The sequence below is a fragment of the Lissotriton vulgaris genome, chromosome 9 (genome assembly GCF_964263255.1).
Source record: "Lissotriton vulgaris chromosome 9, aLisVul1.2, whole genome shotgun sequence".
Taxonomy (NCBI): Eukaryota; Metazoa; Chordata; class Amphibia; order Caudata; family Salamandridae; genus Lissotriton; species Lissotriton vulgaris.
In genome coordinates this window covers 957,670,646-957,697,400 of record NC_141697.1, presented here as the reverse complement: position 1 = coordinate 957,697,400, position 26,755 = coordinate 957,670,646, and positions in this window count along the sequence as shown.

Here is a 26,755-nt window from a genome sequence, read left to right as displayed (position 1 = left end):
TCTGGTTATCCTCTATTCTTGAAGCGTTCCCCAATTTCCTTTATTCTAAATGTCGCCGTTTGAGGGTCTGAAGTGATTCGCTTCACTCTGGTCATTTGGGAAAATGGTAGGTGATCTTTCAGAGATGCTTGGTGAAAGCTTGAATGGTGTAGCATGTTGTTTCGATCGGTAGGTTTCCGATATATATCTATCACAAAGCCATCTGGTGTTAGTTTAACCTCCACATCCAAAAATGTGACTCTCTGTTTCGAAATTTCCCATGTCAGTTGGATGCGTTCATCCTCTAAGTTCAGTGTGGTTAAAGCCCCTTGTAGCTGTTGTTCTGTGCCTTTCCATATGATGAAGATGTCATCTATGAAACGTACTAACATTTTAATGTTTTCTTGCCAGTTTTTTTTTAAAAGATGTAGTGTTCTTCAAATTGTTCCATAAAAATATTTGCGTATGCCGGTGCGGCACAGTTGCCCATTGAAGTGCCGACCAGTTGTTGGTACCATCTTTCACCGTATTTGAAGTAGCTCCTGTATAGGGTAAACAGAGTTAACTCCATTAAAAAGTTTGTAAGGGTTGGTTGAATTCTGAGTTGAGCAAAGCTTGTTCGATGGCCTCAATTCCTGAGGCATGAGGGATAGATGTATATAGTGCCTTGATGTCTGCTGTGCATAAGATTCATTCTTCATTGTCTTCCTTGGATATGGTCTGAAGCTTGTTTAGGAAATCAGTTGTGTCTTTGATGTGTATTCGCATTTTCACAACAGTGGGTTGTAAGTGTTTATCCAAAAATTGACCTATGGGTTCATGTAGGCTGTTGCACGTTCACACTATGGGTCTCATTGGTGGGTCAATTAGATTTTTATGTATTTTCGGTATCATGTGTAGACTGGGACTTTTTGGATTGTTTTTGATCAAAAAACTTTTTGTTTTGTCTGTGATTGTACCATTTTCTATTGCCCTGTCCACAATGTTCCTCAATTCCATCATGAATTCACTGGTGGGATTACCATCCAATGCCATATATGTATTCCTATCTGAGAGATGTTCCATTATTTTCTCTTCATACATCGAGGTATTCATAATGACTAATGCTCCACCTTTGTCTGCTTTCAGGCATATGATGTTATCATTGTCAGCCAGTCTTTTCAGGATGGATGTATGACGTTACATCGCAAACTTTTACAACGCACACCGTTACAACGCAATTTTTACAACGCAGATACATTTACAACGAATGCCTTTACAACGCATGACATTACATAGCAGATGCTATTACAACGCATGCCATTACAACGTAAGTATAGGTAAGTATATTATTTTTTTTAAATGTAATTAATTTAAATTTAATTAATTTAATAAATTATATTATTTTTAAATAATTATTTTGTACATATATATATTTAAAAAAATAGTTTAGGTATTTAAAAAAAATATTTTTTTAAAAAAATGTAATTAATTAAAATTTAATTAATTTAATAAATTTAATTATTTTTAAATAATTATTTAATAACCCTAAAAATACCCCTGTACCCCAAAACCCAAACCCAACCCTGAACCCTAAAATACCCCTGTACCCCAATACCCAAACCCAACCCTGAAACCTAAAAATACCCCTGTACCCCAAAACCCAAACCCAACCCTGAACCCTAAAAATACCCCTGTACCCCAAAACCCAAACCCAACCCTGAACCCTAAAAATACCCCTGTACCCCAAAACCCAACCCTGAACCCTTAAAATACCCCTGTACCCCATAACCCAAATTCAACCCTGAACCCTAAAAATACCCCTGTACCCCAAAACCCAAACCCAACCCTGAAACCTAAAAATACCCCTGTACCCCAAAACCCAAACCCAACCCTGAACCCTAAAAATACCCCCTGTAACCCATAACCCAAACCCAACCCAGAACCCTAAAAATACCCCTGTACCCCAAAACCCAAACCCAACCCTGAACACTAAAAATACCCCTGTACCCCAAAACCCAAACCCAACCCTGAAGCCTAAAAATACCCCTGTACCCCAAAACCCAAACCTACCCCTGAACACTAAAAATACCCCTGTACCCCAAAACCCAAACCCAACCCTGAACCCTAAAAATACCCCTGTACCCCAAAACCCAAACCCAACCCTGAACCCTAAAAATACCCCTGTAACCCAAAACTCAAACCCAACCCTGAACACTAAAAATACCCCTATACCCCAAAACCCAAACTATATATATAAAATTACTTTAAATTATTTATTTTATTTATTTTTAATGTTTTTGAAATAAAAAAAGGTTAAATAAAATGATATACTTACCTATACTTACGTTGTAATGGCATGCGTTGTAATAGCATCTGCTATGTAATATCATGCGTTGTAAAGGCATGCGTTGTAAAGGATCCTGCATTGTAATGGCGTGCGTTGTAATAGGTGCGTTGTAACGGCTGTTTCCCTTTCAGGATACCCATGCCTTTTTGTGTTATGTTTTTCCTATGTTTACTGTTGTGTTTTATTTTATTCAAATCTTGCTTCACCAGTTTTTCGAATAGGTCCAATGTTTTATGGCTCATGGGAGCTTGAAAGGTACTGTGTGGTCTCAATCCCTTCAGTTGGTCAGGTTGGTCATCCATTTTCTCTGGTAGAATATTATCGAAAAAATGTCTCAATCTCATTTTTCGGTTTGAGGAAGTCCTTCCTCTAAAAAAGCACTTGTTGTTGCTGTACTTGCTGATCCTTCCTCACTTCTAGGGGTTGTCCGGGATGTACTTGGTTGTTGTGATCTTCCCTATTGGGGTCTGTTGGAACTGTCACTCCCTGATGATGAGGTGTCTGTGTATTGTGTATATGGACGGTTTCTCCTCCTTTGGGCGTACACCTCTGCCCAGGTGTACACTTCCCCAAGCTTATAATCTAAGGTGTCCCTCTTGAATTTTCTGATTTTTCTTTCGTTTATTGCTCTAAAATGTTTAGTTATCTGAGTAAGAATGTATACATGTGTGGCCCCATCCATGCTATAATTTCCGGCCGCCACTGACTCAAGGGGAAATGTACTAACTTTTTTCACCAGGTCTGTGTAAAAAAAAAGCGACACAAACCCTGGACAACTTTGCGGCATGGGTACACTCTATGTGTTGTTCATTGGCATTCCCATTAAACATGGGCAAGCTAACAAATTAACAGGTAGAGCCAAGCCAGAGCTAAGCCAAGGGTCTGACTTGGAATTTAGGGCCCATGCGTGAGCCCTGAAAATATTTGCTATGTAAATCATACATCAAACTTTATGTAAAATATGATGAAGTCCATTCAAAATGTCTTTAACATGTGGAAGCTTTGACATTAACAGGGTAAATTACAGTACTCCACTGAGAAGTACTTGTTAAAAGTGATAGTTTTCTACCACTGGTAGACTAAAATCACATATCTGAACATGCTTTCATAGACAAAAATGAAGGAAAAGGTTTTGGTGAAATAAAATATTGGTTGATGGCGGAGACTCGGAGGAAGGTAGGTGATGCCGACCTGTCCACCAGAGCAAACTGCAGCACACACTTCATGGGGCGCCTCTACCCAATCCGATGCCACGACGTAGTACTGAACTAAATGTCATTTTAGATCAACATGATACAGACCCAGCAGGTAGCACGATTTGGTACCACTCTGTGTGGGGTAGTATTTCCACTATATTTCTTTTTCGGTCCTGACGAAGCGCCCGGATCCCTAAGACCATAATAGGCATGAAAAATGTTGACAACACAATCTTCCCTGAGGAGTGACCACCACTAGGTCCGCCTCACTAGACAGGAAGCACAACTTTCCTCCCCTGTCTCCACACCTGCCTGACTACCGGGGTTCCTACTAAGATCCAAGGTCGCCACAGCCTTATTAGGCTTTTTATCTCTGGAAGGGTAATCCTATTAATAAGGTGTAGTACTAGGAAATCCCCTTACCAGTTTTAACCTCACACACAACACCACACTTTAAGAAAAAAAACTCACTTGCATTCATCCATACAGCAATCATACAAAAGATCTCTGTAAAAGCGACGCTTCGGGGGACCCGTTGGACATTGCAGCGCTGGTCTAATGAGGAGCAACACCCGATGATCAAGCATGACATTGTCTAGGGGATGTGTAAGTGCAACATGAACAATCTGGGTGACTGTCCATTCCCGTTACCACGACATAGGCACCCTCTACAGCTGTGAGAATCTGTGCCCCCTTAACTCTTTACCTCTACTAAGGAACACAAGGCCTTTGATTATCTTTTGAAATAATATATTTGCCTAAGATCACACAATTTAAGCAGTATTTTCGAGTTTTCTCATCTCACTTTGTGCAAATCAGCGAGTAAATGGGTATCTATTTGTCTTTCCTTATGTTAAGGCTTTATTTTTACCTCTTAGTACATTTTTCGACGATTCTTAAAAATATAACACAAACTCGACCCAGAGGTTTCGGAGCACTTAATATTAGCACCAGTTGATTACACAAGATCATATTCATTGCTTATTAGCTTGGGGAGAGTGACTTATTGGCCCAAAACCACAGGATGTTGAGCCGAAGCTGAGACTTGAACCTTGTTCGCCAGTTTGACAGTCTGCAGCTCTGACTGCAATGCCACATCCTGGGTAGCGGGAGGATGACAGGCTGAAGCGAAAGCTCAGCTTATTATGGGCTCGATGTTTCAAAAGGACCTGGAGCTGAGCCAGTACACGCTTCAAGCTCGAGTATGGTTAGAGCTTTCAGTGGCTTTCCCACTTCTAATTCCCATACTGCCATCATTGTGTTTTGATGCAAAGCCTAATTTACTAAATAAAAAGTAGATAGGACGTTACCCTAAAAATGTCCCAAAAATGTACATGTCCTCAAGGCAAATATAAGGTTTGAGTAAAGATTTCTTTTCTCTATTCTTTTAAAACATGTACGCATGTAATGCACTTTACAGCGCAGGAAGAGACAAAACTGGTGTCATACCTTAGTAGATATTGTGCTGTTCTACGCTCTCCTATTGATTCAGGCAGGAAAGCAACTTTGGTTACTGTGCTATTTTGCATCAAAAGTGACAAATTTGACCCTCAATGGTTGAGTGCTTACAGTGCTTTCCAAAATATTGTTTTAGTGCAACACATTTGGACTATACCTAGTTGAAACCTTTCCAGTATTGTATGAATTAAAGCCTGTACTGGATCCAAAGAAGACCTTAGATTTGCTTAATAACCAAGCATCACCCACACTCATCTTGTTTTGCGTGATTCCTGATGCTGAATTTCTGTGAGCATCTCACAAGCGGGTGGCACATTTCTCATTGTTTCATTCATCTCCCGACATAAGATTCTCACACAGCAAGCTTTATGTGTTTGTATGGCCTTTTACATGCACTGTATCTCCATTTTGCAAACATGTCACACACACTCTCTCTCTCTGCATCTTGTTTTTGAAGACATGTTTATGTTTGTTTATGCTTACAGGATTTGTAGAGCGCGTGACTACCCTTGGGCATCTCAGCGCTATTGGGGCAGTTAGCGGGAGTAGGTACTAAGAGCCAGGTCTTAAGTTTTTCCTGAACTGTGCTTCTTCTCGGGTGGATCGGATGTATGAATCTAGACTGTTCCAGAGCAAAGGTATCAGATGGGAAAAAGACCTTCCACCCCATCTGGCTCTTTTTGTTAAAGTATCCTTCATGAGAAACTTTGAGCTTGACCTGAGCTGTCGTTGGGGTGTTTAATGAGTGACCAGGTTTTGAATGAGTGCTGGACCCCTTCCGTGCATGGCACGATGAGCCAGATTGAGAGATTTAAATTTGATTCTGGTTTGGACCGGAAGCCAATGCAGTTCCTTAAGTCTTGATTTAATTGGTTGACGTCTGGGTACGTTCAATAGTAGTCGTGCTGCTGCGTTTTGAACAATTTGAAGACGGTTAATTACATATTTAGGAGAGCCCAAGAAGAGGGAGTTCCCGTAGTCCAGCCTCGAGATCACCAAGGCCTGAACCACTGTTCTCCTTTCGTCTTCCGGGAGTAGGGATATAATCTTCCTAAGCAGGCGTAGTATCCCAAAACAGGTGTCAGATTGCTTTTTGGCCTGTGTCTCTATTGTAAGATTTTGATCTAGCCACATGCCAAGATTTTTTATGGCAGGTTTGGGGGAAGGCGCTGGTCCCCAACTGATAGGCCATGTAATTTCAGCACAGGGGTTGAAGTTGTTTCCCAGAATCAGCAGTTCCGTTTTGTCGCCATTCAACTTAAGTTAACAGTCCGCCATCCAGGATCCGATTTTCTCAAGGCAGGGAACAAGCTGTCGATGATCAGAGTGAAGGGTGCCTGAGATTGAGAAGACTAGTTGCGTGTCATCCGCGTATAACACGATGTATATGCCGAATTCTTGGATGATATGGGCTAATGGAATGAGATAAATATTAAAAAGGGTTGGGCTCAGGGATGAACCCTGAGGCACTCCCCAGGGTGCTTGGAAGGGGTCTGACTTAAACCCGGCCTCCACGCATTGGAAGGACCTATCACTCAGAAAGGAGGCAACCCATTCCTTAGCTGTTCAGCTAATGCCCATCCTTTCCAGTCTCTGGATCAGCACTGTGTGGTCTACCGTATCGAATGCGGCGCTCAAATCTAGGAGCACCACTGCAGGCGTTTTTCCTTGATCTAGGATGGCTTTGAGTTTTTCAGTGACCACTAACAGTGCTGACTCAGTGCTATGCTTGGGTCTAAACCCCATCTGTGTCTGATGGATGACATTGTTGTTCTCAGGAAAGGTGGAGATTGTGCTATTCACATGCTTTTCTGCCATTTTGCCCACTATGGGCAAGAGTGATATTGGACGGTAATTTGATAACTCAGCTGGGTCCAGGTGTGTCTTTTTCAAAAGGGGTTTGATGATGGCGTGTTTCCATTCTTTAGGTACCATGCCATTTTCGAGAGATTAAAGAGGTTCCCTAATTGAGTAATAACGGGTTCCCCTCCTTGGGCGAGAATGTTGGAAGGGGCTGGGTCCAGAGGAGAGCCTGACTTGATTTCTCTTATTAGGGCCAATATCTGATCAGGCTTTGTGGGAGGAATGGTCATGAGGGCTGGTATACCAAGCGGCACTTCGATCTGAGATTTGTGTTGTGGAGAAGGGGTATTTCCTAAGATCCCAGGGGGCTTGGGTTGGAAAGAGTTATAGATAGTTTCAATTTTACTTTTAAAGAAGGTGGCCAACCCATTGCACCTCTCTTTCGAGTGTTCTGGGCTATTGGGCTCTTGAACTGTGGTAGTGAGTTATTTTACAATCTTGAAGAGCTCCCTCGGAGAGTTGGAGGATTTGGCCATTTTTTCTTCATAGAAGGCAGCCTGCGCTTTCCTGACGCTTATTTGATAGCGCTGTATGGCAGCTCTGTAGGTTATTTTTAGTTCAGGGTCATACGACTTCCTCCATTCTCGATCGAGTTTTTTACAATTCTTTTTTCTGCTGAACTAGATTAGGAGAGAACCAGGAGGATCTGTTGGTGTTTTTGTAGGATAGGGGGCCAGGCTTCCTGAAGTTCCTATTGATGTAGCTGTTAATCCATATTAGCCAGTTACTATGGGCTTCGTTCAGTTCTTTGGTGTCTGGGGGCATGGAGGATTCCAGATCACGGATCCAGCCCTCCGGCATTTTTTTAGGCCATTTCCGTCCTGTTACTATGAGGCCTTTGTTTGGTCCTGCTATGGGTATCTGGAGTTGCAGTGGAATCAGGGCATGACACATCTCACATTCTAGGCTTTATTTATCTGATTCTTTCACATCAGGATTTTCACATTGGTAAAGCATCTATCTCCAATACACACACATTGTGCATCTTATTTTGGGAGCTTCTTGTACAGAAGGCATATTTCAAAAAGTGGTTGTCTGAATCTTCAACTATTTACTATGCGACCGATCTACACTCATGGAATCCATCTGCACTAATTCTTACTGCAGAGTAGACAGCCAGAGTGTAAAGTTGTTTTTATTGTATTTATATTTTGTGTGGTATTGGGTGCATACAGTGCCTCGATCTCCACCTTGCAGGCATAGGAAAACAAGCAATATACTTCAACTGTCTGTTGTAGTATCTTCACACCCTCTACCCCTTCTGTGCAATGCTAAATCAAATGGCAGCAGAGTTATGTGCTGAAGATATGAATGACCATAAGCACACAGTTTTTCAATGGGGAGGCTGAGAATAATAATACTTTTTCCTGGTTCCACATTGCCTACAGCACTGAAGTTATGGTGGAGTAGGTTCTGAGGAAAGTGCCCAGAGATTACTCTCAATGACAAATGCACTGTTGGGGGCCCTGTTAAGATTTGAAGGCAGTGCTTGTTACAGCATAACTGTATTAAGAAAGGAGAATCTGGGATTAGAAATCTCATTGTTCTTAACTAAAACTTGCACACAGGATCACATCTAGTGGATTGGGCTATCTGCTAATAATGTGAATTGCCAACTGGAGGTCTGGTCAAGGTTTTTTTTAATAGCATTGTTTCTAAGTGATTTCATTCTTTGACAAGCAGATTGGTAAGCCTCTTCTAGAGTTCTTGGGTAGTAGGTGGTTACTGAATGATGGATACCATAAGAAATAGAGTTTTTGATTGAGTGGGATGAAAATCCTTCTAAAGCAACAACCACAATCCTGGTCAGGGTGAACCACAAAAGTCACTAAATTAACCTGTGCGTAACCCTCTGCAAAAAGGCAGTCAGGCTTAATGTAGAGGCAATGTGTTAAGTAGTTATGCTGCCTAAAACAGTAATAAGGTGAAAACATAACACATAAACCCCAAACTAATTTAGAACACAGAGTCAAATATAATAAATGAAATGAGAACAACATGACAAAACTCCAATCAGTAGAATTGGAGATATGCAATTTGAATGGTTTAAGTAAAAAATAGTACCAAGAAGCAGAAAGCTCTACAAGGAGAAAGTCATATGTTCAGGCCAACCTCAATGGATTGCAGGCTGGATAAAGAGATAAGGTTGGTACAGCTGAATAAGGTTACTTTCTCAAAGCCATGCACTCTGAGTTTAAAATTTAAGGATTTCACAAGAGGAGCTCCACTATTGCAAGCCAAGGGTCCAGGATCAGGGGAGGCCCCACTTTAGAATCAAAACTTCACTCCAACAGAGTCGGGCAGGGCTCAGGCATGGCCAGGCTGGGCTAGTTGCAGCTAGTCAGCTGGGCAGTTGCGGGGAGGCCCCTGAGATTGTTGTGACTCTGGAGCTCAAAATAGGAGGTCAGTCACCTGACCCTTAGAGTCACTCTAGTAATCTGGATTTAGTTCCAGAATATGGTCCTCTCTCTTTCAAGCAACAAAGCAGGGCTCAAGAAGTAGGACAGTCCTCTAGAGAATGTGGCAGTCCTCGGATATCCGCAGGGCAGTCTTCTGGTAGTAGCTGGGCAGTCCTCTGGAAAACAAGGCTCCAAGCAGTAGGAAAGTCCCCTGGAGTACAAAGCGTCCTCTGTCCCCCACAGGTCCTGGAGTGTACTGAAGAGTTGGTCTGATGGCCCAATATTTATACCGGGTATGAGTCTTTGAAGTGGGAGAACTTCTAGACTTCTCCCACATCTAGTTCTGGAATTTACTTCCTTCCCCAGCTCAGTCTCCAATGAGTCTGGGGTGACAATAGACTGGTGTCAAGTTCTTTATAAGTGTGCTGAGGCAGCCCATTTGAAATGTAATTGGGCTAGGAATCAGCACTGCTCCTCCCATGCTGTCAACAGCCAATCCTATTTGTCCCACTGTCTGAAGGAATACACAAAGGTCAACTGCTGACTGCCCCCAGTCATGTGACCCAGAACCCAAGCTGCAGGCACCAATTGATTAGGACACAAAAATGGCAATTTCTAAAAGTGGCAATTTCAGAATTGTGACGTGAAATCCAAATTTACCATTAAAGAGGGTTTTAAATTACAATTCTTTAGACACCAAACGTGCCCTTCCTACCTGTTCCCAAAAGAATGCTAACACTTTTTAAATGTAATGTAGTAACCCGATGGTATCCTACGGAAGGTGTTAGCCTTGCAGTATTGAAAAATGAATTTAAGAGTTTTCACTACTAGGACATGGCCACATATTTTTAATACACTGTACCATGCCCTATGGGCTGTTTAGGGCCTACCCTATGGGTGACTTGTATGAATTAAAAAGGAAGGTTTAAGCCTACCAAAAGGTTTATTTTGCCAGGTCAAAGTGGCAGTTTAAACTGTACTACAGGCTCAAGTGGCAGGCCTGAGACATATTTTAAAGAGCTACCTACGTGGGTGGCACAATAGGTGCTGCAGGCCAACTAGCGGCATGTACTTTACAGGCCCCGGGGGCATGTAGTTTCACTTTACTAAGGATTTATAAGTAAATAAATATGCCAATTGTATATAATTAAATGTTACCATGTTTAAATATGAGAGAGCACAAGCGCTTTACCACTGGTTAGCAGTGGTAAAGTGCACAGATCCCTAAAAGCCACCAGAAATGGGTTAGGAAAACATGAGGGGAGAAGACAAAATGTTTGAAGGTGACCCTGCATAGAGGGCAAAGTCCAACAGATACTGTTTTTAATATCGGTGTTCCTTTGCCTAATATACTCTTAAATTCCAACTCAATAGCCTTTATACAACTAACTCTCCAAGAGTGGAGACAGTGGCCAGTCAAGGTTCAGTCAAGGTTTTAGATGGACGGTGACTTACTCACTGCATGATACATTAATCCGCCCATTAAAATCTAATGTGTGATTGCAGCTTGATCTTTCAAAAAGACTGAGGTCTCATTGCAGAGAATGGCGGCATGGACTGAAACCTCAAAAATGGACTCAGAGACACACAAAAGATACCATTCTTTAACAAGGCATTGACCCTCTGCTACCCTCACCTGGGTTAACTACGGGACTGATTACGATGGCGGTGAACCTGCCACTGTCAGGCTGCCGGTGGCGGGTTCACTGCCATTGTGCATCCACTTTCTGCCCGCCATATTGTGATGGCGGCGGTGTGCTGGCAGGTGGAAAGCCTGACCGCCATGGGTACAACAGTGACAATCGTTGCGATTGCTTGTCAGACTGGCCCACATCCCTTGAATGGTGGCGGTGCCTAGCAGGCACCACCTGCCTGATTAGGATGCAGTATCCCTGCCAGCCTTTCCATAGCGGCACAACCACCCTGGAAAGGCTGGCGGGATGGACTTTGGGTTCCTGTGGCAGGCCCCCCTTGCCCCGGGCACCTTGAACTTCCACTACCCTACGTTTCCCTGCACCATGTGGCAGGCACCCCATAGTGCCTGCTACGTAGTGCAGGGAAATGAACAAGGTGAATTTTTTTAATTGTGGCAGGTCCTGCAGCTAGCAGCACCCGCCGTAATGTTAAATATTGCAGATGCGACTGACGTGGTGGCGGTTGCATCTTAATGCCATGTGTTGGACCCACACCTCATAGGCGGGCAGTCCCCATCCCCGACACTATGGCGGACAGACTGAAGTCCACCTGCCATCGTAATAGGCCCCTTATTTATCAAGTATGTTTAAGTACTCTACAGGACCAGAATTTGCAGACATAGGTCAGTAGGATGGAGATCGGACTTTGTCCGCCCGCCACCCTATCAGGGAATGGGACGGCCCACCATAAGGGCGGGGGTCCCGTGGGGGCAATTAGGTTGCGCCCACCACAGTGGCGGAGCATCCTGCATTCCTGTCATTGTGGCGGGCCAATGACAGGACAGCATGTTGTGCACTTCCATGCACAACATGGCAGGCACCACACGGTGCCTGCCATGTTGTGCATGGAACTGCTAGGGGGTACCATAGGTACCCCCCATGTGCACCCCCCACTCCCAAGAGTCCCTTGGGGCCCACAACGGGCCCCCACTGTCATTGCCGCCTCAGAAAGGCATGTCCCCGCCTGCATAGTACTATGGATGGCGGTGTCTAACAGACACCGCCACCATATTAAACCCTTTTCGGCCCGGTCAACTTGTTGACCGGGCGGAAAAGCTGCTGACGGTCTTTCCGTCCACTGCGGTCCCCTCCGCCGTAGTATTATAGCGGGGGAATTGGGTGGCGGCGGGGTCGGATCACGGGCGGAGGCGATCCCCCGTGATCCTAATGGGCCCCATAGTTTGTAAAAATGCTTCCAATAGAGAGCTTTTTTTTAACATAGTTTGAGAAGCTACAACAGATTACTTTAGCTATTCTAGTATCTTCTTTGAGGCTGAGGGAAACTTAATTGGTCTCCACCAATTGAAAACTTGGTTAAGGTCAATTATGTCCAAGAAAAGACTGAATCATGCCACATGCAACATATATAAAGAGATGATGGAATCATTTGACATGCAGACAATAGCAAAGTAATTTGTCCTCCACATAGAATGGTGCAAGAAAACATTTTGGTTTTTCAAACAAAAGATCAGGATTTTATTATAACTGCCTGCAGCAAAAAGAATAGCTTCTGATTAGTCCAGCTGCATTTCATGGTTTATGAATGTTGCTAAGAACATTTCATTAATTTTTCCTTCTTTCTCTCCCACCTTTCTTTGCTTGGTGCAGGTAGATGCAAGGTTCATGTTTTTTCACATATTTTCTAATTACTTTCCAGAATGTAATTAACAAGGAAGCATAGTTACAGACTATGACAACATGCTCCACTTGCTATTTCACTTCAGAACTATGCAACTGTATACATTTATCAAAGCATGTGTCTCTCAGACGACAGACATTTTCTATTGGGTCACTCAAAAATCCCCACGGGGCATCCTTGTACCCCTTCCCTAGAAATGTAGTATCTCCTACAACCCTACTGTCAGCCTGGCCTAAAAGGCCAAAAATCTGCCCCAGGGTATGCCAAGTGTTTAAGCCTCAAACCGAGAGAAGCATAGGAATGAGAGGAGAGGTCAACAATGAAAACAGTGCAGGATTTAGTAAGGGAACAAGAAATCAGAGTTTAGACTATTCCCAGTGGCAAGAGCAGCAGGCATCCCATTACTACAAGTTGTAGTTGTAACCATCACACAAGTGCAAACATTCCTTATTCATCCCTGAAGCCTTTCTGCCTCTCAGCAAAAGAGAGGGGTAAACAAACACCAAACAGTTGAGCTCACAAGGAAACACGCCCTCCCAGGTGCTCTTAGAGCAAATAACTTTCAACTGTAAATGTTAATCTCAAGTTAAACCAGCTAACACTAGTTTATCCTCAAACAAACATGCTCTCCCTTGAAAATGCATTCTGAAAACAAAATCCACATCAGACATTTGACTTTTCTGTAACAGACAGTGCCTGGATGGGTGGGTGCTCATATTCTTTTCTGGACTCTAAACTGGAATGCTGTCCCTGAAGCTCTCAAATGCTCGACCTCCCTGTCTACCCTTCCCAAGGAGCTACAACCCCAGTTATTCTAGGCAGGGCAGGCTTTAGCACTGGTGGCCCCCAGTGCGAAAATGCTTATTGGCGCCCCCTGTGACCACCTCCACTACGGATTCCTTCATAACCATCCTTTCACAGTGCTCCTCTTGCCTCCATAACCACACTCTCTCAGATGCATTTAATTAGTTTTATAGCGCCACTTCTACCAGTGTAAGGTGTCAGAACACTTTACATTACACAGAGACAAAAAGCCATAAGTGTGTAAATCAGTGTATAGGAAATGTTACATAAGACAGAGCTCAAGAAGGGATAGAAGTCACAGGCCATCCATACTGGTAGGCAGGATAGTTTAAGAGTGCTTGGTCAGGGGAATCAGACACCACTGTTGGGGGGTTCTCTTTAATAATAAGAATTGAATTCTGCCCAAATGAACCCATTTTGCAACATTAGGATAGTGAAAAACTGGGGGGGGAAATCATAACGCTCTAACCTATACCTTGCAGTTTTCATGCAGCTCTTTGATTAACAGTTACTTGCGCACTGTTCTACATTCTGGTTTTAACTTTAAAAGAGCTAGCATCAATATGGTCTCTCTGACAAAAGTAGTAACCCACTGACCTATTTACAGTACATTATATGCACTTTGTGATCTGCACGTTCTTTGCAGCAGGCATATTAACACTCTGTGCTACCTTATGATGAGAATAAACTTCCATTACACAAACATCCATCTCTCTCTTTCTCTCCAGGAAGTACATTACTCACTGCAGTTATTTTGACATTTTTATTGTTGGCTGAAAATTTCTGGAGGCCAGGAAAGCAGCAACAGGGGCTTTTAAAACCATAATATTGGCACCCCCACAAAAAGTGAGCACCCAGTGCGATGGCACCGGTCGCACTGCCTTTGAGCCAGCCCCGTTCTAGGTCACATTTCTTGGTCACGGAACCCGTTCCTAAGTGCTGGGACACTTTATGGGTAGCTATGCGCTATACAACAACTTAATCATAGTAATAATAATAATAACAATAATAATAATATTAATAATAAAAAGGATAACAAAATTTTGATCTTTGAACCACAACCTTCGACAGTGGTAGAAAGAATGAAGGTCAACAATGAATAAAAGTCTGAGCCAGTGCTTAATTTGGAAGAGAATAACCACCTTAGCCTGCCAAGTGCCACGTACCAGAGGTTAGTCTAACGCATTTTTGTGCTGGTGTCCTCATCCCTGCACTAAAATGCATTAGTCGCAGATAATAGCATCCCTGTACCTCACGCTACCAGGGACTAAAGAAGCCTGGATGCATTTCACAAAAGTAGCCAATGTGATTTAGTTTTCTGTGGCAGTAGTGCCTGCTGCTCCATGGGGTGCTGCTGCAGAGGCTCTGACAGATTCTATTACATATTTGATCCAGCCCAGCTGGGAGGGGTGAGTGCTTGCTGTTCATGTCTTATTTTGTTTTTCAGTAAAGTAAGTCCAGGCGAGGTTCAACTTCCCATCAATCAAGTCCACTGTCCGGCCTCTCAAGTTCTCAGTGATGCATGCTCAGGTGAAATACAGCAACACTCTCATTATCCGGACCATCAGGATGCCCTCAAGACCAGAGGCGGAACCCAAAGCAGCTCAGGCAAATTTTGTCAGACCTGCCCCTGTACGGTGTATAGCGAGTACAAAAAGTGAGCCTGTCCAAGAAATTTGGGGAAAAATGTTACATTCTGCAACACATTTTTAATTAAATATTCAATTGTATTATCTTTTGAAGCATAGTAAATGATGATTTTACTGTGCACCAGGATACGACAATCTTTCTTGAGGCTCTTCAACGATTTCCTCACTATACCCCTCCAACAGTGCCTCTCATCTCTCCATAGCCCCTCTCTCACGTGTATTTGATTTTTTAGCCCCTTTTATACCAATGTAGGGTGTTGGAGCACTTAACATAACACACACATCCAGAGACAATAAATCATACATGTGTAAATCAGTGTATAGGAAATGTTACATAAGGCAAATGGGCCTACAAGTTGTCGGATACATATGCCATCCATACTGCTAGGAACTTTTTAGGACTGCTTGGTCTGGAGAAGCACAAATTCAGAACATAACACAGTGGTTAGGGTTGACTTTAATATTGAAAAATGAATTTTTACCACAATATGCAGTTTTTAGCAACATCGGGATAATAAAAGACTAGGGGGAAATATATTTTTTTAACCTGTACCATGCAACTTGCATGCAGCTCTTTGATGGCAGTTCATAGCTCACTGTGCTTAATTACGATTGTTATTTATGAACTTCATAGCAGCAAAATAATCTCTATGACAAAAGCAGCAACCCACTGAGCTATGCACATAAAATACTGTACTGTGATCTGCATAGTGCATGTTCTTGACAGCAGGCATCTTAACCCTCTGGTCTACCTTAGACGAGACAAAACTGTCACCTGACAAAACGACCATCTCTCGCCAGACGTACATTAATCACCAGAGTTATCTTGATAATTTTATTGTCGCCCAAAACCTGCTGAATATACAAATAACTTTTAAAATTGCTGCACTGCTACAAAACTGGTCCCCACCCCTCCTGTCTCCTGGGGAAATGCCTTATGCCCAGTCCGGCCAGTCCGGCCAGTCCGGCCTTGAGGCCCCTCGAAATGAGTGTGTGCCATAGTGTGCAAAAAGAACAATTGATGGACAGAATGCTAAACAATGTCAAATATTCACCCTAGTACAGAGATCTCTGCCCGTGCCATTTCAGTTTAAGCCTAGTCATACAAATCAGTCTTGATTCTGCTCCCAATGGGAACAGTTCAGCCCGAACTGCCAGGCCAAGGTGACCATATTTTGAGAAGGAAAACCCGGGACAGGCCAGAAATAGAAGTAGGACTAAAGCCTTTAGTCTTATATATCTGGCCTGTCCCGTTTTTTGTATAGCCCCATATATATATACACACACAAACAACAGGCTTGTGAATCTTGTGTGTTTCTATATACACCGACACACATGCACACACACACACGCTTGTAACTGTGTGTGTCAATGTCTGTAGCAGGATCCCTCCACCCTGAACTCCCCCTGCCCTCCGCCCCACTTTGTCTCTGCTGGGAGCAGGCAGCCCAAACAGATAAATTACTTAACATTTTATAGTCTTCAGAGGCGCCTTTCAATTCTGCTTTGCAGAATGACCTGACCTTTGTCCCAAAAACCAGGACAAATGTTTTGGGACACTGGGATAGTCCTCTAAAAACTGCGACTGTCCGGGGAAATCCGAGACATCTGGTCACCCTAAGGCCAGGTCCTCCCTGGACCGGAAACAAGCATCCTGGGACCCGTGTCAGGGTTTCACCCCTCATCAGCCAGGCTAGCTTGACTCCAGTGGCATGGAGAGCACGGGACCCAAGTCTGGACATACCCGTCCCAATTGTGACAATTTCTTGTCACAGCACATGGTGTTCAGGAAAGCTGCATTCAGAATGATCTGGGGAAACCACCAAACCAATGCTGCCACTGATAAAGCGAGGTGAGAAACAACATTTTGTATACCCCTCGTGAAGTCACTATCTCATAACGGTAACATGAACTGATTGTGTGGTATGGATAAAACGAGTCAACATAGAATAAGATGCACACACAAATACATGTGGGATGCTAAAATTGCCCGTGTTGCAAACATAATCGACTAACTGAGTGACAATGTGATGTCTGTAATTAATGCCAGAGCTATAAAATAATCAAAAGCGGCATACATGTGCTTACTGTTTGTCTATTTGTGGCAAAAACAGGAAGACAGGTGAGAAAATCACACATTTTCACACGTGGCACAGCATACTACTGGTGATTTGAGCTGTCACTGGCAGTGCCTGGGAAGCAGGCCACAGACACTACCTCCGTCTACAGTAAAGTACTTCATTATTATATCATAGTGCCCACTCCTTCGGGCACCTTAAGACACATTAGGGTATAACCACGCTCTATACATTTTATCAGAACATTGAAATATAGAGAACTCAATTGAAAACAATGGAGTGCTCCGTGCTTCTACTGACCGGTAAAGGCCGGCAGAGCAACATTCTAATGTTGCTTTTGTTCACAGCTAACGCTGTGAACAAAGGCCTCTCAGAGCTCGAGGGAATTTAAACCCCTTCGGGCTTCAAGACGCCTTTGTTTTATTTGTTAGTCCATTCTGCCCTCTAGTGGCAGAATGTTTAATAGCCTTATAGCCCTTCGTAGCTGGGCTATACCGGCTATTAAAGTTCCGCTCCCTTGCTAAAGGCCCTCAGCTTCGGTTCGGGCCTTTAACGCTGGAGTGGGCCTTTAATAGGCGGTATAGCCCGCTACAGTGGGCTATAAGGCTTTAATAACATTACATACCATATTGACCCATCTTTGAGAGATATTGTGCCGGTCCTAAGCATTTTTTAAAAAAAAAAATGGATTCCTTTTGCCCACTAACCTTGTAAACTCAAACTTTGAATTATAACTACAAGCCCAAGAAGTGGACTCAGGTGGGTCCTGATGCATCTAGAGGAGGAAACATTTACCTTGATTTCAAAGGGCACTACGTGAAATCTTCTTGGATGAACAGACTCATGGCCCCTGAAACATGAGTAGTCAACAAAAGCAGATGTGTTCAGACTTTTATTTGTGACAAATTGACACATATTCTGCCAGACCTAGGCAAGATTTTGCCAATCTGCATAATTTTTAGACGTTTAAACTAAAAATGTTAATTGAAACCACAAGCCCTTAATTGCAACATGCTGTTGGGATAAGGTCAGAGCTCACAGAATGTTTTTCACATGAGCACGTGGCGAATAAATATAAAGCCTTTCATATGTGAAAAGGCAGGCGCACCAACTATGAACTGGATTAATTGAGAATGTGCGGTGTAGAGACGAGAGATGGAGAAATAAAGAAACGGGATGAGAGAAGCGGAGAGAAGAACACAAGAAGAACGTACAGGTTGAGAGGAGAGAGAACCAATCAATCAATAAGTCATTTGTTAAGCACACCACATACCCGCGAGGGTCTCAAGGTGCTAGAGGAGAGGTGGGGTCGCTACTGATCGAACAGCCAGGTCTTTAGTATCCTCCTGAAGGTCAGCAGGTCTTGGGTCTGTTGTCGGCTCAGTGGGAGGGTGTTCCATGTCTTGGCAGCGAGGTGGGAGAAGGATCTCCCGACGGTGGTTGTTCTTCGGATGCATGGGACGGTGGTGAGTGAGAGGTCAGCGGAGTGTAGCTGACGGTTGGGGGGTGTAGAAGGAGAGCCATCTGTTGAGGTAGGCTGGGCCGGTCTTTTGGAGTGCCTTGTGTGCCTGGATGAGGAGCTTGAAGGATATCCTCTTGTTGACGGGGAGCCAGTGCAGGTTTCTCAGGTGGGTGGTGATGTGGCCGTGTCATGGTACATCGAGGATCAGTCGTACCGAGGCGTTTTGGATGCGTTTTAGTCGATTGATGAGCTTGGTCGGGGCTCCCGCGTAGAGGGCGTTTCGGTAGTCGAGTCTGCTGCTGATGAGGGCCAGGGTGTCTGTCCTTCTTGTATCTGTCGGGATCCATCTGTAGATCTTGTGGAGCATGCAGAGGGTGTTGAAGCAGGAGGAGGAGACGGCGTAGACTTGCTTGGTCATTGAGAGCGTTGAGTTGAGGATGATTCCCAGGTTGCGTGCGTGGTCGGTGGGGGTCGGGCCGCCCCCAGTGGCCACCAGGAGTCGTCCCAGGCTGACGGGTTGGAGCCGAGGAGAGGACCTCCATCTTATCCGAGTTCAGCTTCAGACAGCTGATCTTCATCCAGTCAGCAACAGCCTTCATTCCTTCATGGAGGTTGGCTTTGGCGGTGATAGGGTCCTTGGTGAGGGAGAGGATCAGTTGAGTGTCGTCGGCGTAGGAAATTATGTTGAGGTCGTGCTGTTGGGCGACGTGTGCGAGCGGGGCCATGTAAATGTTGAACAGTGTTGGGCTGAGGGAGGATCCTTGGGGTACGCCGCAGATGATCTTGGAGACTTCGGAACGGAACGGGGGGAGGCGGACACTCTGAGTTTTGCTGGAGAGGAAGGAGGTGGTCCATTCCAGTGCCTTGTCTCGGATCCCTGCGGCATGGAGGTGTGCGCGTAGTGTGCTGTGGCAGACGGTGTCGAAGGCGGCGGAGAGGTCTAGGAGGATGAGTGCTGCAGTCTCCCCATTGTTTAGCAGGGTCCTGATGTCGTCGGTGGCGGTGATGAGGGCAGTCTCTGTGCTGTGGTTGCTGCGGAACCCTGACTGGGAAAGGTCCAGGATTCTGTTCTCTTCGAGGTATCGGGTTAGCTGTCTGTTAATGATTTTCTCGATGACCTTGGCCGGGAAGGGGAGCAGAGAGATGGGTCGGAAGTTCCTGAGGTCTGTTGGGTCTGCCTTGGGTTTTTTGAGTAGGGCGTTGATCTCTGCGTGTTTCCAGCTCTCTGGGAAGGTTGCGGTTGTTGAAGACGTGGTGCGGGAATGTGTCTAACGGAGAGCCGGAGTGGATTGTGCTCATGGTCTTGATGGTGTCATCGACGCTCATGCTGGTCCAGGCTAGCAGGAGGACGTGGTCAATGGTGTGCGGAGGGTCTGTTGTGTTGCTGTCTGTTGGGGCTGTCTGGGTGTTGAAGCTGTCATGGATGTGGCGAGGGAGTCGCACAGGGCTTGCGACGGCGGGATGTCATTGGTGTTGGAGCTGGGGTTGGAGAGTTCCTTCACTATGTTGAAGAGCTACTTGCTGTTGTGTGCATTGTTGTCGAGGGGGTCTTTGAAGGAGGTCTTCTTGGCAGCCCTGATGAGGTGGTGGTGGTTGCGGACGGCGTCCATGTGTGCTGCGTGGCTGTCCAGAGTTTGTTCATTGTGCCATTATTTCTCTACTTTCCAGCAGGCTTGCTTGGAATCTAGGAGTTCTGGGGTGAACCAGCTGGCCTTCTTGTTGGTGTCTCTGAGGGGGGGGGGGGGTTCTTCAGCGGGTGAGGGTGTTGGCGCAGCCCTCGATCCAGTGTCTGAGGCTGTGGGCAGCGTTGTCGGTGTTGGAGGGTTCGGTGGGGGGCTGAGAGCGAGGTTTGCGTGTAGTTGGTCTTCGGTGATTTTTCTCCAGCGGCGGCGGGGGATCTGTTGGGTGCGGTGGTGTGTGGTGGGTTTCTGGAAGGTGAAGTGGATGCAGCGGTGGTTGGTCCAGAGGAGTTCGGTGGTGTGGCTTACAGAGACGTGCGGGCTTGAGGAGAAGACGGGGTTGAGCGTGTGGCCGGCGGAGTGGGTGGGCGTTGTGACAAGTTGTCTCAGTCCATGGTTGGTGAGGTTATCGATCAGGGTTGTGGAGTTGTTGTCATTGTTGTTCTCAAGGTGAAAGTTCAGGTCTCTGAGGAAGATGTAGTTGGTGGAGGTCAGGGCGTGCGTGGGGATGAAGTCGGCAATGGAGTCGCTGAACTGGGGGCGGGGTTCGGGGGTCGGTAGATGAGGATGCCTCCAAGGGTGGAGTTGGGGTCTGTGTGGATCTCAAAATGCATGTGTTCTGAGGTGCTGAGCGCGCCGTTGGTGCTAGTCGAGACCCTGATGCTGTTCTTGTGGACGATGGCGATTCCTCCTCCGACTCCATTGGTGCGGTCTCTGCGGGTGATCTTGTAGCCATCTGGGATGGCTATGGCGATGTCGGTGCGGAGGAGTTGTTCAACCAGGTCTCTGTCAGGAAGGGGATGTCTGGGGAGGTTGTGTTGAGCAGGTCTCAGAGCTCGACGGCGTGTTTGCGTGTGGAGCGGGTGTTCAGTAGTATGCATCGGAGGTGGTTGAGGTCTTTCTTGGCGGGTAGTTTGTCGGGTCTGTGGCTGGTATAGCTGCAGTTGCGGCAAGTGAATGGACCGTCTGTGCGTTTTGGGGCAGCCTTGAAGCAGTTGTGTGTCCGTCCGGGGTTGAGAGCGTGCCGGATGCTGGCGTCGTAGTGGTGGGGGCCAGGGGTTCTGGCGCTGGGAGTGGTCGGGCGCAGACAGGCTTGCCATGCCCCAGCGGCACAACCACACAGCGGCCGGCATGTGTGGGGAGGTAGGAGTGAGGAGCAGCTGGGAGGCGGGAGGCAGGGCAGCAAATGGGCAGTCAGGGGGTGGAGCCGCAGGGGACGCAGCGGTGGGGGCAGTGAGGGGCGACGAAGAAAACAGAAGGCAAAAGGGCACAACAATTGAATGAATTAATGAATTACGGACTTGTACCGCGCACAGCTACCCGAAGGCATCCCGGGGCCTTTTCGCTCACTCATTCAATAGATTAGGCAAACAGGTGAGTTTTTACCAGCCTCCTGAATTTTTGGTGGTTGGATTCCAACCTGATGGAGTCAGGGAGGTTGTTCCAAAGGTTGGTCGCTTGAAGGGAGAAGCGTCTCCCGCCCGTACGTACTCTCCTTGTTTTTGGGACCACTAACAGATTTTTATTGCTAGATCTGAGGGTCCGTGAAGGGAGGTAGGTGGAGAACATGGCTTAAATTAGTCCAGGGCCAGTCTTATAGAATGTTTTATGTACAGTGATCAAAGCCTTGAACTCTACCCTCCATTGCACGGGTAGCCAATGTAAATAGCGCAACCCAGGTCTGGCGGATGTTCTCCGTGGGATGTCCAGCAATAGACGTGTGGCACAATTTTGCACAGTCTGAAGGGTTTTCAAGGTACTTTGCGGAGCTCCCAAGTAGAGAGCGTTAGCGTAATCAAGCCGTGATAATATCAAGGCTTGTACCAGAATCCGCCTGGAATCGAATGGGAGGAGTTTGATGACTTTTCTGAGTTGTCTCAGCAAGGCAGGGGTAAAAGAGTGGCAAAGAGGGCAAAAGGTCTCAAGTAAGGGCAGAAAGGTCACAAAAACGGGGGGAAATGAGTGGCACAGAAGGCAGAAAGGTCACAGAAATGCAGGGGCAGCTAAGCAACAGAATGGAAAAACAGGCATAGAGACACGGGGGCCGCGAGGGGAGAAGAAGGAAAAACCGGGCAGAGAGACACGGGGCAGCGAGGGGAGCAGAAGGGAAACCGGGCAGAGAGACACGGGGGCAGCGAGGGAGAGAACGGGCACAGGCAGTGCTGTGGGAGGGGGAGCAACCTACCTGGAAGGGTCAAGGGTCGCTCTCCTCACTGCGCAGTGGCCGGCCTATCTGGGTAGGTGGAAGGGAGGAGCAGCTGCGAGGCGTTAGGTGGGGCAGCAAATGGGCAATCAGGGGGGTGGGGCCACAGGGGACACAGCAGCAGGGGGCAACGAAGGAAACTGAAGGCAAAAGGGCACAACAATTGAGGGGGAAACAAGGGGCACAGAGGTAGAAGGTCCCAAGAAAGGGCAAATAAGGTCACAAAAAACGGGGGGGAACGAGTGGCACAGAGTCACAAAGGTCACAAGAAAGGGCAGAAAAGGTCACAAAAAAAATGGGGAAACGAATAACACAGAGGCTGAAAGGTCCCAAGAAAGGTCAGAAGAAGTCACAAAAAATTAGGGGAAAAGAGTGCCACAGAGGCACTGTGGTCACAAGAAAGGCAGAAAGGTCACAGAAAACGGGGGAAAATGAGTGGCACAGAGGGCAGAAAGGTCACAAGAAAGGGCAGAGAGGTCACAAAAAATGGGGGGAAACGAGTGGCAAAGAAGACAGAGAGGTCACAAAAAACGGAGGAAACGAGTGGCACAGAGGGCGGAAAGGTCACAAGAAAGGGCAGAAAGGTCACAAAAAACGTGGGGAAACGAGTGGCACAGAGGGCAGAAAGGTCACAAGAAAGGCGAGATAAGGTCACAAAAAAATGGGGGAAAACGAGTGGCACAGAGGCTGAAAGGTCACAAGAAAGGGCAAAAGGTCACAAAAAATGGGGGTAAATGTGGCACAGAGCACAAAAGTCCCAAGAAAGGGCAGAAAGGTCAGAAAAAACGGGGGGAAACGAGTGGCACAGAGGGCAGAAAGGTCACAATAAAGGGCAGAAAGGTCACAAAAAAGGGGCAAACGAGTGGCACAGAGGCACAAAGGTCACAACAAAGGGCAGAAAGGTCACAAAAAACAGGGGAAACGAGTGTTACAGAAGGCAGAAAGGTCACAGAAATGCTGGGCCAGGTAAGGAACAGAAGGCAAAAACGGGCAGAGAGACATGGAGGCCACGAGGGGAGGAGAAGGAAAATCCGGGCAGAGAGATATGGGGGAGCGGGGGGAGCAGAAGGGAAACCAGGCAGAGAAACAAGGGGGCAGCGAGGGAGAGAACAGGCACAGGCGGTGCTGTGCAGACGGAGAGCGACCTACCTGGAAGGGTCAAGGGTCGCTCTCCTCACCGCGCAGCGGCCGGCCTATATGGGGAGGGAGGAGCAGCTGGGAGGCGGGAGGTGGGGGCAGCGAATGGGCAGTCCGGGGTGCGGGGCCACAGGGGACGCATCGGCGGGGGGCGACAAAGGAAACTGAAGGCAAAAGGGCACAACAATTGAGGGGGAATTGAGTGGCATAGAGGTAGAAAGGTCCCAGGAAAGGGCAGATAAGGTCACAAAAAATGGGGGGGAACGAGTGGCACAGAGGCACAAAGGTCACAAGAAAGGGCAGAAAAGGTCACAAAAAAAATGGGGAAACAGGTGGTACAGAGGCTGAAAGGTCCCAAGAAATGGCAGAAAAGGTCACAAAAAATGGGGGGAAACGAGTGGCACAGAGGCTCAAATGTCACAAGAAAGGGCTGAAAGGTCACAGAAAACGGTGGAAAACGAGTGGCACAGAGGGCAGAAAGGTCGCAAGAAAGGACAGAAAGGTCACAAAAAACAGGGGGAAACGAGTGGCACAGAAGGCAGAGAGGTCACAAAAAATGGGGAGAAACGAGTGGCACAGAGGGCAGAAAGGTCACAAGAAAGGGCAGAAAGGTCACATAAAACGTGGGGAAACTAGTGGCACAGAGGGCAGAAAGGTCCCAGGAAAGGCGAGATAAGGTCTCAAAAAACAGGGGAAACGAGTGGCACAGAGGGCAGAAAGGTCACAAGAAAGGGCAAAAGGTCCCAAAAACAGGGAGAAACGAGTGGCACAGAGGCACAAAGGTCACAACAAAGGTCAGAAAGGTCACAAAAAAACAGGGGGAAACGAGTGGCACAGAGGCACAAAGGTCACAAGAAAGGGCAGAAAAGGTCACCAAAACGAAAAGGTCACAAGAAAGGGCAGCAAGGTCACAGAAGATGAGGGGAAACGAGTGGCACAGAGGGCAGAAAGGTCACAAGAAAGGGCAGAAATGTCACAAAAATGGGGGAAATGAGTGGCACAGAAGGCAGAGAGGTCACAAGAAAGGGTAAAAAATGGGGGAAACGATTGGCACAGAAGGCAGAAAGGTCACAGAAATGCAGGGGCAACTAAACAACAGAAGGTAAAAAAAGTCAGAGAGACACGGGGTCCGAGGGGAGTTGAAGGAAAAACTGGGCAGAGAGACACAGGGGCAGCGAGGGGAGCAGAAGGGAAACCGGGCAGAGAGACACAGGGACAGCGAGGGAGAGTGCTGTGCAGAGGGGGAGCGACCTACCTGGAAGAGAAAACAAAAAGAGAGCTAAAGAGAGAGAAGGAGTTGGGGCTGAGGTCATGAGAGATATAAAATGGAAGTTCAGAAAGAACAACAATGATCTAGGGCTTCCTTTTTTGACTTCTATTCCTTAGCCGCCTAACTATAATGGGCAGCTGAGTAGTTGAAAGGGCATCACCTGTAAGAAACCGACACAAATCCATCCCAAATTCTGGAAAGGTTACCGAACAAAACGTTCTTCCCTCATACTTAAGCTTGCAGGCAATTCTCCATCTAGTACAGAATAATAATAATAATTCCAGAATTGTATTGCTCGACTAATCACCCCTAAGGGTATCCAGGCGCAGGGGGATGTTGGGTAGATCAAGGGAGCCATTGCCCAGAGTCATATGATGCTGAGCTGAGCTGCCGTCGGGTATCGAACCGTGAGCCCAGGACTCTGGAGTCAGCTGCTCTGGCTGCTGCGCCACACCTCTCCCTACAACTCACATAAACTTTTTTTTTTTTTTTATCCTCATTCTGCAATAGTGTGATACTGGAGTTATCAGGGACCGACTTCTCTGATTTCTGTTCCTATACGACCCTTGGATAATATGGCTTGGCTTTGTGGTTTTCAGAGTGGAGTCCCCTTATCTCCATAGCCCTTTTAGTGCTGCGAACGTTCGGCGGACGTCGCGTGCACTACCTCGCTAGTGCTGCGCACGTCCGCTGAACGTTCCGATCCCGTTCGTGCAATGGAACGTCCGCACTGGGGCGGTATTTGCGGCGCACTCAACGAGTTAACACTTTCAAGATCGGACTGGGGGAGCTGACCACCCTGCCCACTCGCACAAGCATGATGTTTGTGTATCTTGTTTTTCTTTTTCCATTGCATAATCATTGGAAATGTGCAAGCTTAACATGTAATGTTCCAAGTGACCTATTAATTTACATATTGTGAACCTTCCCAGAGCTCCCAAAAATTGTATTTCCTACTAGGTCTGCCTTTTCTATCCCATTTATTTATCTTGTTTATAGAGGCCACCCATTCAAAGTGTGTTTGGGCAACCGGTTTTATCCATTTAATGCATATTTCTCTGCGAGCTAATAATATCAGTATAAACAAAAGATTCTGTTCCTTAAGTGTTAAAAAATGTGCCCGGTCTTGACTATTAATCCCAAAAATAACAAGATCCATACTTACAGATATTGGCCTCTTCAATACAGTTTCTGTGATTTTACTCACTTCTTGCCAGAAGCCATCGATCTGGGGGCACTGCCAGAACATGTGTACATCATCCGCACCTGCTAGTCCACATTTGGGACATGCTTTCATATTTGGACCACTGAATTTGGATAACCTCTTTGGTGTCCAATAGGCTCTGTGAATAGTAAAGAGGTGATTTCTCCTTAGAGCAGCAGACTTTACAATTGCCCAGCATTTACCCATAGATACTTGCCACATGTTTTGAGGATCCAGCAACGGCAGTTCTTTCCCCCAGGTCGCCTCTGGAATTAGGAAGTTCTCCTTCCCTGCTGTAATAAGAGCCCAATACCATGATGCTATTTCTTTTTTCTTTTGGGAATTCTTTATCATCTTTGTTTCAATTGACTTGTTTCCAGTGTTTTTCTCTTTGATTGTTTTTGCCCAGCTAGTGAGTTGGTAAAACTTAAATTTTGAAAGAGATGCATTTGTTTTCTTTGATAAGGTTTCCCAGTCAATTATCTTGTTATCCACCATAAGTTGGCCCCAAACTTGGATGCCTGCTGTTTTCAGAGGTTTAGCCAAATTATCCTTGAGGCAATCTGGGGTTCCCGGAGAGTCCCAAATTGGAGCGAACTCACTGTAATACTGTATGTTCAAAGTGCTCCTTATCTGATACCAAAGTTTTGCCGCCGATCTTAACGTCTTCAATTTTATTTTTTTGAAGTACTTTAGATGTCCGAATTTAAAT